Source organism: Watersipora subatra, chromosome 9 (genome assembly GCF_963576615.1).
Source record: "Watersipora subatra chromosome 9, tzWatSuba1.1, whole genome shotgun sequence".
Classification (NCBI taxonomy): Eukaryota; Metazoa; Bryozoa; class Gymnolaemata; order Cheilostomatida; family Watersiporidae; genus Watersipora; species Watersipora subatra.
In genome coordinates this window covers 20,538,131-20,551,490 of record NC_088716.1, presented here as the reverse complement: position 1 = coordinate 20,551,490, position 13,360 = coordinate 20,538,131, and positions in this window count along the sequence as shown.

Sequence of the window (13,360 nt, the reverse complement as noted above, 5' to 3'; positions counted from 1 at the left end):
GAGTAACACTTTTTCTGCTTCTTTGGGAACAGTGCGTTGTTTAAACAGTATAAAACTGTTTGTACGTTGTTCTTGGGAAAGAAGGCACTGTCCAGTAAAATGGTAGCCAACAGATTGAGTAGGGTAGAATTTGAATATTCAAAAGCTGTTCTTTCAGCTTGTTAACAGGTAATCAGTGTATATATATATATATATATATATATATATATATATATATATATATATATGCAAAGCTCATCACTTTTGTGATTTGAGCACTCTGGTGCCAGCACATTGACTTTCTTAAAGTCTGTGAGGTAACTTAGTTGTTTCGTGGCAGGAAGTCAACTCTCATGGGTAATGGGATTTGTGTCCCTTGCCTAAGCTCTGAGCTGCACTGATGAGGCTTCAATAGCCAAAACAGTACTGTCTGTAGCATCAGTATATGCTCCCTCACTTCGGTTTGGTTGAGCACTCTGTGAGAGGTGCGGCACTATTAGCCTTTGTGCAAAGCTCATCACTTTTGTGATTTGAGCACTCTGGTGCCAGCACATTGACTTTCTTAAAGTTTGCGAAGCAACTTAGTTGTTTCGTGGCAGAAAGTCAACTCTCATGGGTAATGGGATTTGTGTCCCTTGCCTAAGCTCTGAGCTGCACTGAATGAGGCTTCAATAGCTGAAACAGTACTGTCTGTATATGCTCCCTCACTTCGGTTTGGTTGAGCACTCTGTGAGAGGTGCGGCACTATTAGCCTTTGTGCAATGCTCATCACTTTTGTGATTGGAGCACTCTGGTGCCAGCACATTGATTTTCTTAAAGTCTGTGAGGCAACCTAGTTGTTTCATGGCAGGAAATCAACTCTCATTGGTAATGGGATTTGTGTCCCTTGCCTAAGCTCTGAGCTGCACTGATGAGGCTTCAATAGCCGAAACAGTACTGTCTGTAGCATGAGTATATGCTCCCTTACTTCGGTTTGGTTGAGCACTCTGTGAGAGGTGCGGCACTATTAGCCTTTGTGCAATGCTCATCACTTTTGTGATTTGAGCACTCTGGTGCCAGCACATTGATTTTCTTAAAGTCTGTGAGGCAACCTAGTTGTTTCATGGCAGGAAATCAACTCTCATTGGTAATGGGATTCGTGTCCCTTGCCTAAGCTCTGAGCTGCACTGATGAGGCTTCAATAGCCGAAACAGTACTGTCTGTAGCATGAGTATATATATATATATATATATATATATATATATATATATATATATATATATATATACAGTCAAACATGGATAACTCGGCCACGGATAGCTCGAAAACATGGTTAAGTCGAACAGTTTCTTTGGTCCGTTCCCATGTAATGATAAATTGCTATAGATAACTCGAACTCAACACTGTTAATTCGAACTGTTTTTTTGCCCAACGGCTACCGAAACGGTTGTTATCGCTTTAGAAAATAACTTTATTCAAAGCCATAGAGGTAAACCTCATATTTTCGTAATTCATAAGCGTTGTTATTACCACCATCGGCAAAATAATTTTGTCAACGACTTTTCTAAAGGTTTGGTCAAATTTGATTTATACTGCTATACGATTAATAGCACGGGCTTGCCGGGTCACGCGCGCAAGGATATTCGCCACGCGCATACAAAACAAGAACAGCATGTTGTTTTGTATGTGCGTGGCAAAAATCCTTGATTGCGTGACCCGGCTAGCCCGTGACGAATAGTTTTCCGACGTTGATTCCGTGTTGAATCAACGTCGGAATGTTGAATGTTTAAAACGTCTTAAAATTGTTTTTATTAAACGTATATGTTGTCTTAGCTAAAAAAAAACTATTCATCGTTTGACCTAAACACAGAATACGTGTGTACATTCAATAAGTATCCATTCAAAAAGCGTGAGTGATATACAATGTACCGTTAAACCTCGTAAAACTTTTAATTGAACTGCCTCGGAGTGTTGCTCTTAACGAATCCCAGGTAAAGTAAGGGATTTTTCTTTGGTAACTTTTTCTTGAAGTTGCATGAACTTCAAGAAAAGTCGGCAAAATTGATTGTGGGTAAAACGCTCAAAAGAAAAAGATGTCTTTTCTTTTAAGCATTTCAACAACGATCAAGTTTTGCCAATGTCAATCTAAAAAAACGTCCTGGCAATAACATCACCTCAAACAACAAACCAATCTCAAGTGATAGAAAAATCTTTATACTTTTTGATAAAAACGTTTTAAACTTTACATTAGAAGCATTTAATTTGAAACAAGCCATTTGTGCTTTTGATTTATATTATAGTTTGCATATGTACATGTATCTACTAATAAATAAGTAAATACATGGACTTGTGACAGTGCTCTGATAACTTGAACGCTCTGATAATTCGAACACTTTTGCTCGGTCCCGTGAAGTTCGAGTTATCCATGTTTGACTATATATATATATATATATATATATATATATATATATATATATATATATATATATATATATAATTAACCTGTTATGAGCCACGTGTAACACTCAGTCTCTACTTCTTGATTTTGGGTTTCACTTACCTCTGTCAACCAAAGATAATCTAATTTGCTCCTAGTGTGAATCAAAACACTAAAAGAATATAGTTATGCCACCCAGGTAGATGAGCAGAATATATTAAAGGGTCATCATAAGATTGTTTCCATTAAATGGTTATACTTCAAAGGTGTCACGGTAAGTTTGACTGGCAACACAATACTTTGCAAAACCTCTGGTCATGGTAGAAAATTTGTGATAAACTTTATAAACTTTGAACACTGATTTTTAACCACAACTTTATTGTGAATACTAAAACGGATGCAAGTAATCAGTGTAATAGTTTATAGTTAGTTGAAGGACCAACATTATCACTTTTGCAGGGTACAACCATACACAAAAATAAAACAATAAAATGCAGTTTAAACGTGTCAAATAACAGTTCCCCACTAGTACCTATTGCCTCCTGATAAATTACTTTGAGACTTTGTGTAACAATTTTTGTTAAGTAATTTACTTTTATTGCTTGGTAAAAGTCTCAAAATAAAGTCAAAAATTGTTTTTATCTTTGTTGCCAACTTAATAAAGCCAGTGTTCCATAAACATATATAACTTGAGCTGATATTCACTGGGTGGTTTTTGATGTGATGCTTTTTACTAAATTACTTTGTTTGGAGCCTTTCACAAACCCTTGTTTAGAAACAGCTCTTTAATTACCCTTCATCATTCTACTGTAGCACTTTTTCATGAATGCAGTTTGGACTGTGGATGCAGAATTTCAATCTTTGCACACATATACTCATAATATTCTGCTACCATAAGCATCTAGAAGCTTCTAGAAAAATTATTCCCATCCCACTCAGTAGGAAGGAAGCAGTACTCAAAATACTCTAACAATGGAGTATCAGCAGGAGGGCTGAAGTTAGCCCCATGAGTGATTAGAAAAATTGAAGAGCATGGAAGGCTTGTCAATACCTAAGTCAATAGCATTTTTCCTACCATTAAAAATCTGTGTTGTTACATTTGCTTCTATTTGTGCCTCTTCTATTTTACCTCAGTAGTAGTAACAAGAGTATTGATGCTAGTAGCAACGGTATGGCTTGTATTTGAGTTGCTAGTATGAAACGGTTTTTCTAGTATTCAAACTAGCAGCGCTAGGTAACGAGACAATTTTACCTGAAATTGTCAATGTATAAGGACAAAATGCTAAGACAGCAGTTTACACTATTAAAATGATACGTACATGTAAAATTATATATACATCTAAGTCTACAGACCCGAAAGAACAATTGATTGCAACAGACGCGACACAAGAAAAAAAGAGCTTTAGGAAACTCTAACATACCGATGAACAATTTTAATATAAAACTAACACCTGCTCATTCTCAAAGAAAAAAAACAAAGAAAAGTACCCCACTATATGTTGTGGTCATTTTTGTTTTACTGTGTTAGCACATATTGGCAAACATGAACGTTCCTGTGTTCATGCAGGAGGGTTACGTGAATAAGAGTGTTAAGTACTAAACGATGTAAGTAATGATGTGTTTTGGCATCAATGATGCTTTTTCTCTGCCATTCAGCTGTATGTATGATAAAATAAGCTATTGAAGAAAGCATACGTAGAAAGGGTGTTTATCCAGACAAAACCCAAGGAAACATAATTAATTTACGGTATTAAGTATTGAAGGCTTGCGAGAAAACATGACAAGAAATTGCAAAATAAATGTTATTTTGCTGATGTCAGTGCACATGTTGCCCATAACACAAGGTGCAGGCTGAGATTGGCTGGACCAATTCTCTTTGCTATTGAACCAATCAGGTTAGAGAGAACACCAACAACCGAGTAGCTCTTCCAGCTAGTCAAGAATCTTACTGTAGTGCTTCTATTCACATAACAAAACTCAAACTTCTTACAGTTCAAAACTATGCAAATTTTGATAACTTTTTCAGAAGCACCAGAATTATGGTAAGCTAAAAAATGGGTATAAAAACCAAGTTCTGCACGAGGACTAAAGATCAGGACAAAAGCATGTCATAAAGTTGGTTCCTCTTTCAGGTAGAAACTTGTTTGAGCCTAAAAGGTTACATGTAAATCAAAGTTAAATAATTTTACTAAAAAAATTATGACTGATAAGAAATAATAAAATGGCCGACTAAAAAGAGAGTAGCTTGGGTTTAAAATAATTGATCTGTGTATTTAATTGTATCCAAATTCTAAACATAACTGGTGGAAATAATTTTAAACAGTACAAATATATTCAAATTTTTTGAAAAAATAAAACAAGGATTTTTTTAGAAGCTCTAAATGCAAAAATATGAATATGAATTTAAAAAGGCAGAGTCAAGATGAAAAACAACAGCTACATCTGCAAATTTTATATCAAGATTCAAGTTTGTTACTTCGCAAGCGCTTGGTAGAACCTCAGAGTTATCTCCCTCTAGAGTGATAACTAATGGGTAGAACCTTGTTGCTAGATTTCCAAGCTGCAGACAAAAAAATCTTTAAACGTTGATGATGAATTCCCAGGAAAAAACATATGTTTTTTAAAAGCGATTTGATTTTGCTTGCTGGTAAATTCGTTTTCTCACAACATTATTCTTTGGTTAAGTTGTTTGCTGCTATATAAAAATTATAAATGCTAAACAAATTGAAAAATAACTTTTGTTTGTTTGCTCACCACTTTTAAGTACAATGAATGAAATGCGTCAGCAACTATTATGAAAAAGAAAAGACAAACATTATCATATCAAATTAATATGTAGCAATGCTCTCTGGCTGATTTATACTCATTTGAAGAGGATGAACTGGCTCTGAGGTCTACAAGCCATTAAAATATCATCTTTACTTACTTTTCAATAGTAAACTCGTCATTTACTTCACCAATCACTATATAAGTTTGCTTTGACTAGCATTAACACCATTTAAAAATATTTTTATATATTTACTTGATATAACTCCTTATAGCGTCTGTTACAACTTTGAGCGAGTCTGGTATAACTCCACTATAGCTCCCTTAGGCATTGGTCTATTCACACTGACCAATCTGCCTTCTAGCTCACTGAAGGGCTGGCATGCCACGTTCAGCATAGAGGTACACAAGTTTATGGAGAGATCGGCAGGCCAACCTGTTTCTGTAGAAAAGTAAACCAATTTGCCTCATTAACAAGGTGGACAGCACTTCCATACTTGCCACCTCAGTGTGTCCTTCAGTGTGCCATGACTTGGTTGTGGGAAATGTGTTGCTATTGACAGGCACTCACTTACATGGCACAGCGCTGTAGTGCGCGCAGCCTATCCATATGGAGGGGAATGGCAACACCATACAGTCCACAAGTGCCAAGCTTTTTTTGCACTTTCTTCAAGGTAGTGTCACTAATAAAATGCTGCTTCTGTGAATGACCTTTTTGACCGGATCGGCAGGCAGCTATTTAAACTCTAAAGGTGAGTGTTAAAGCCGTAGGGTGATTTAAGCTGTGATTGATTCTCCAGTTGGCTCTGCCTCAGTCAGCTAAGATAATTGAACAAGTTTGGCAGACTCAGCTCGTTCAACATCCTCTACTCAATCAAGGCTTTTGTGATTCTCTCCAGGTTTCTCACTTGGCTAGCAACTTGGCATATTCTTAAAAGGTAGGATCTGGGCTGGCTTTGGCTTATCACCAGAAGGCGGAGTGTCAACCGGATGTGATTCAACATAGGTCTTTCTGTTTGAAACAGTATTGCTCATCAAGGCAGCCAGGACAAGGCACTTTCCTTCCTACAGGGTAAAAAACTTCACGGCCTTGTTTGATTCTGGTGTGCTTTTTCACACAAACATAGACTCATCTTTTGAACGTAGGAGGGCTGTGAATGATTTGCCTTTCTTGTCTTAGTGGCTCTATAAAGTTTACCATATCTGTAAGCGAACTTACAGTCTTACCCTGTTGAAATATGTCGACAGGTTCGTAAGAATGTATATTAGTGTTCATTAGCTTTGTCTTTTGGGTGTGACAAATGATCTCTGGTGCTGGTGGCTCTAAACTCTGAGACCTGGCTAGGTGCTCTGGAGTATCAGCTTGATGCTCTTCTAGCTGCTTTTAGAATTCATTCAACTGAGTATAGGCTCCTATGCTACCCATATGGGCCCTCATTGCATCTTATTTTTTAACATTTTGCTATGTTATGATGTAATGTAAAATAACATAAACAAACAAACAAACCAAACTTCACAATTTTTTTTCTGATATCTGGGTCTTTTGTAGCACTAACTCTTAACTTGGCTAACTCCAGCTTCGCTTCTAGCTTGCTACTGATTTTTTTCAAGGCCATGCCTTCTTCATATTAGAGCGTATGCGAGACTCTATTATTGCTGTGACTCATCTCAGTTTTTTTGGGCAAATATGTAAAAGTTTGAGACAGTTATCACTTTGCACAGAAGACGGTTGTCTTTAGTGCTCCATTAGACACGTATGGCTGAGCCAAGCTTTTATGACCTGATACGGTACTAAAAAATTTGTTTGAAGCTTAAGATTGTCTTGTCTTTGTTTCCTTTATTTAGCGACCAAACCCATAAGTTGTAGCTGTAAAGTGAGGATTCGTTACTTTCTTTTTGCCGGATAACCAATAATTGCCCTCTGATAGTTGTGTGTACATTTTTAGCTTTTTGAGCATTTTCATCACACACACATGTGTCGGCTGAATCTCTTTGGGTGTTAGATGAAGCTTCAGCTAGTCGGGCAAACACAACTCTAAGCCAAGCATTAATAGGTAGAAACTTATTCTATTGATGCTCAGCCAAGCATCAATTGGAGAGATGACCATCTATCTTTGCTGAATGTGGTGTACTTCTGTACACTCTCAACAGTTGAGAGAACAGAGTATCCCACTTCTTTTGACCTCACATCCGCAGCAGTTCTTGAAGGCAATTGTCAGTCGTTACACTCCTTTATACCGATGGGTTGATGGTAGTAGGGAGTGCGATGCGCTTTCACCACTTACAATAGCTGGTACAGCCCAGTCATTAGCTGATTCTTAAACTTTGCCCCGGGGCCTTTGCAAATCCGCTCAGGCCGGCCCACATGAAAGAAGATTCATTTGTTCCGAGCAATAGCCACTTTGAGAGCTGTAGCTTCCAGAAGGGCAAAATTGTCCTGCAGTCTAGTAAAGTGAAGGGTCAGTACCAAATTCCACTTGTTCTTTCTAAGCATTGTTCACATTAGTCCCATCAAGTTCACGGCTGTCTTCTGCCAAGAGAAACATGTATTCAGTCATTGCCTGCATCCAGCCAATTTTATCCTCCCTTGCATTGCTTCCTGGCAAACATTGCAGCTCTTAATCAGTATTCTCGCCATAGCTGTCATTCCTGGTCAACACCAGGTCAGGCGGAAGTGGATCATTGTTTTTTTACCACAGGGTAAGCAAATGTGAGCAAATACAAAGGAGTTGTCTCACTATGGCCGGTGGGCAGACTGCATACAACCGAGGTTGTACCTTTCACAAAACTAAACTGTGAGCTAGTGAGATATACAATTTCCTGCTGTTTTATTATAGTACAAATAAATACATAGAGTAATTATCATGTTGATTACACCATATATTGACATTACAGAAACTTGTAAAAGATGCAAACTTTGTCCTTCATTTTATAGTTCTCTTTAGTATTGAATAGAAGTGTGTTCAGATGTAAGATATCGGTTGATTTGGTGAAGATAAAAATTAGTCTATGAAGCATAAACCTGAGTGAGTAACATTTAGCACACAGACAGACTCGCTCTTGGTAACACATTTGAAGATGCTAAAGGTGTTGTTTTTATAGACCACAACCATATACACGTAGCATGAAAATGTGAATTTCCATTTCAAAGGCTGACAGATAATCTCAACAATTTCTAGAGCTCTTGGCAACTAGCTGCTTGTGATAAAAATCTGACAGCTTAGATAAAGTTTAACCGCTAAGTTCATCGTTTTTCAGACGCAGATGTAGAATCATATTGATCAAATGAAAAACACAACCATGTACCTCGAGATAACGAAGCACGAGCATACATAAAAACACCAACAAATCAGATGAATCCAAGTATTTTTGCACTTGACACGGATTGGTCCTTTGGCTATGTACATGTATAATAAACTGACATTTGCTGTTGTAGTAACTAATGCGGGCACACTTGATGAGCTGTGCAATATTATAAAGCCACAACTACCTATGCTACATACTAGTTGATGCTCAACATGTAATATACATGTGTACCTCAACTACCTGTGCTACATACTAGTTGATGCTCAACATGTAATATACATGTGCACATCAACTACCTATGCTACATACTAGTTGATGTGCGACATGTAATATACATGTGCGCATCAACTACCTATGCTACATACTAGTTGATGCGCAACATGTAATATACATGTTGCACATCAACTACCTATGCTACATACTAGTTGATGCGCAACATGTAATATACATGTGCACATCAACTACCTATGTTACATACTAGTTGATGTGCAACATGTAATATACATGTTGCACATCAACTACCTATGCTACATACTAGTTGATGCGCAACATGTAATATACATGTGCGCATCAACTATAACTAGATTTCTTATGAGTATCCACTCAGACATTCTCTCTGACAGCTCAAAAAAATTTTTTCAAGGTTGAAAATGTTGCAGCTTCAAAGTCGGCAACAAGAGTGATGTAAAAGTCTCTTAAAGCAATCTGTACTTCATCAGAGCAACTTCAACTGCTGGAGGAATCATCATTGTCAAACTCCAAGGATAGTGATGCTGACCAAAACTACATGTTTGTAGCTGAGAATTATAACAACATGTTTGAGATTGAAATAGACAGTAATGTGGGCATCAATCCACTCTAATAGTACAGAAGTATAGTGAGTTTACAATATTTTGTGATCCAGAAGCACTTACTTTCAAACTATGCATAAGTGAGCTACCTACAGCTGTTGAACGACTCTTTTTTACGTTATATTAGTTGAGAGCGAACTGCAATTTTTAGGCCTGTAATGGTTATATTGGATCTCTGTTGGAAAGCATTAGTCGGTATTTCTGAGGTTACTAAACCAGTAAAAGCTATTGAATTTGTTCCTGAGGTCTATGATTGGCTAAATGTGAGGAGTTCTATTTAAGGAAATTCTTGGCAGTAAAAGAGACCAAAAGTGCTGGGTGGCACCATGGGTAGGCTGGGTTTGAACTCAAGAATAACTTTTTCGATGTCAAACTATGCTTAGAAGCAACCGTTCGGCTAAGCCAGCACATATTATAGCGACATTATTAAAAGCTTTATATTCTCAATAGCCACATGACATGCTGTATGCAACTTATTTATCAAATTGCTTACATACTGTGTCAATATGTACATTATGGATGTTCTTTGGAATTTATTATCCAACAGCTCGTTGTAGCTGTAACCATTGTGCTGATGGATAACTATTTTAGCAAATGAATCGCTGGGTGTTTTAACGATTTGGCTGGTCTGCTATAATCAAATGGATACTAGACTTAGGCACCTCCTACCACCTAGAAGTACAAGTTAATTTACACTATATGTCTTATTTTACTGACTAGAAAAGTATATTAGCCATATTTATAAATTACAGTAGGCTATAGTGCTAGCTGTACTTCTTCTATATATACAAAGGAGGTTAAAGAGAGAGCAGTTGTGTCGGAGAAATATCAAGTAGTAATGCTAGATCAAATAATACCATGGGTGTCCAGCTGTTGCAATAACCGCGTTCCACCGCACAAATGTGATTGATAAAAGTTGATATATTAGAAAGTAAATAAAATTCAGCTATAGACTCTCATTTTGTCAGCAAGGGTCGATAAAATTTGGTTGATGCATTTGTTGCAATAGAGTTGTAAAAGTCGATTCTGTTGAACGAATATTTCTCTGGTTTGTTTAACCCTGTGCCCATGCAAAAAGATTCTTTCATCTTTTGTGTCATTACTATCAACACAATGCACTCTCTTTTGCATCCCCTGACCACCGGCACTAGCAATACTTTCACAGTGACCCCCATTGCTACCACAACTTCCACCATGACGACTGCCGCTACCAGCATTGTAACCATTATTGAAAAATCATAGATTTTACTTCAACACATTAAAAATTGTGTCACTTATTGTCAACGCTCACCAGAAATGCGACTTACATGTCCACTAAAAACCACTAGTAAAATAGCAGACCTGAAAATTTTACCTGATATTGTCAATTGCTTACTACTTCCTAGGATATTTTATTACATGAGTCATCAATAGCAATTTCTAATATATAAACATAGTTTCCTCTTTTCTACGGGTATAATTTTATTAAATTTTTAAAAGTTTTTTAGCTTCAAGGTAGAGCAATTTTGAAGCTAGTGTTATTAATCATACATGTATATACAAACTTATGACTAATGTTGCTGCTAAATACTTTAGAGAACCAGATAATGATCACCAAAAAATACAAATAGACAAAACCAATCCTGTTTGTAACATAATCTTTAGTTGATTTGCTGCAGTGAAATGCTAGTCTTAATTAGATAACAGCTACGCAGCTGGTAAATTCAGCCACTTCAACTCCGTTGCAAGGTAAATGCTAGCGTTTGGTTTCTTTGATGCATTCACCAGTTTCCAAATATATTTTTTTTCAGTTTCAATTCAAACCTTACTTTCCCAATCATTTTGGACTGGCTGCCAACAGTCATGACTGTTTGCCATGTTCCATTCTAAATGTCAGAAATTGAAAGCAATGATGAAAGGTGTTTAATGAAGTGGTCTTGCATCATGCTATACTGTTTTGCGTTTTACTATTTGTTAAGTTGTCATTTTAAATTAACTAATAAATACCTCACATAGCTTGCATACATACATGAATATCGTGGTTTTCAGCTTTTTCAGTATGAACTCGATATTTGATCTTGACTGTCGCAGCATCTCAGTTCTTATTGCTTATTAAAATTAAACTGATAGAAATGACAAAAAATAAAATTTTATTTGTTTTGTTATAATTGCAATAAAAATATGGTGTATTAAAATAAATGAGTGATTTTATTACTGGTCTATCTTTTTAAAGTTTGTGAAATTTCATCAATGCTGGAAACTTTTTTTACCGTTTTATATTTCAGTCCATAGTTTTCTGAGGCAGCAATGCTAAGAGAGAGTATCAAAATGATTATTCCAAATTGATGACATTCAAGATTGCACTCTAGCACCAAAGTGTCTTCTTGTAGACTATTGTAAAATTCGGCAATCGTATATCCACTTCTGAGGACTCACTGGTTCAAACCAAAAAATCTCTCATGTGTAGTGTCCAAAAATATGAGTTTTCAATGTAGCCGACATGCTTGTTCTCTAGAACAGTTACTTTCATTTAAGCATTAAAATCCAAGGTTCTTTTAACAAGCAAGAGAGGATAGTAGGGAATTGGTTGAATAGACTAACTTAGTATAATAGTGTAGCGTTTAACATACTGGCTATTTTATGAATCTGTGGGAATGCTGGATAGGCCTATATCATTAGTGAAAGACTAGCCAGTTCCTCTTTAGTAAAATAAACCAAATTTCAGCTAAAATTAAGGCTGATGGCTAAAGGTAAATATCAGTGAGTCTCTTGTCAAGTTTTTGATAATTCTGAAAGTTTTTTTCTGTTGCAAAAATAAATTGATATAATTAAAAGAAAGATAAAACTAATATAATTAAATAAAAGATAAATTGTTGAAACGTTCCGTAAATTAGCAAATTTTCCCTTACATTTTTAGGCCACCTCTTAAAGGTTTTTGTAAGATGTCTTATTGGTATTCATTCATTGATATCAAAAATATTTTGCTGCACAGAAAAATGTCAATGTCTAAAATGTAGTATCAGTAAATGTTTATCCTTATGGTTCAGGACTAAGTGATCTGATGAAATGATAAATTCAAGTTCAATAGCCATTGATCCAAAAATTTCTGGGTGAATCTGGTTTCATATCAACATATGTCTCTACCTGAAATTGTGATACAAAAGTTGTTAATATAAGTATTGTTAGATTCAAGTTATTTAAATTAATAATATCATCTTTTGGAAAACCCCGAAAAAACCATACAAGTTAGCCAAGTATTCAAGTTATGAATAGAAAATTTATTCATATTTTTTCTACATAGGATTTTAACATGTTATATAGCTAGTTAATTTAATAGATTTTTAAATGGTAACTTTTCTATTATGTTGCATAATTTACTCCTATATTTGATAATAAAGTAATATATTTGGTTGAACTGGTCTGCTTTTTAATTTATAAGGATATATTAGTCGATCAAAATAAAAAAGAATATGTATAGTATTTATAAATATGCACAAATTTAAATCAATAAGCACTGACACATATTTATACTAGCTGTGCTGCCCGGCGTTGCATGGGTAATAAAAAAGTCTTTGGACAGAAAATTGATTTTTATTTAACATATAACAACATTTGCCACTCTAACTTTTAAACTACATATCATGAGAAAAGTGTTCTGTGTAATTGAAATAAATTAAGAGTGAAAATAAAAACAACTGTAAAGGTTTGCAAACTTTTTTAAACAACTGTAACTTTCAAACTTCATATCGTGAGGAAAACGTTTTCAAACCACTGCAAATTTGAAAGTTCATAACTTTCAGCGACATATAGCTTTTAATAACGTACAGTGGAACCTATTCTAGCGGAACTGGTCTAGCACTGCTAACGAGTTTTTAGAGATCCCAAACAATTTTTCCCATTAACATAAAATTATGCAGATTTTAATCCGTTTCGAGATGAGAAAAACTTGGGTAAATTCGGAGATATACTTCAGTAAAGTATTTTGTTCAAAATTTTACACCATAAGCTGTACTGTATACTGCATACTATAAATATAAACGGGTATATATCGATCGTGTTTTAT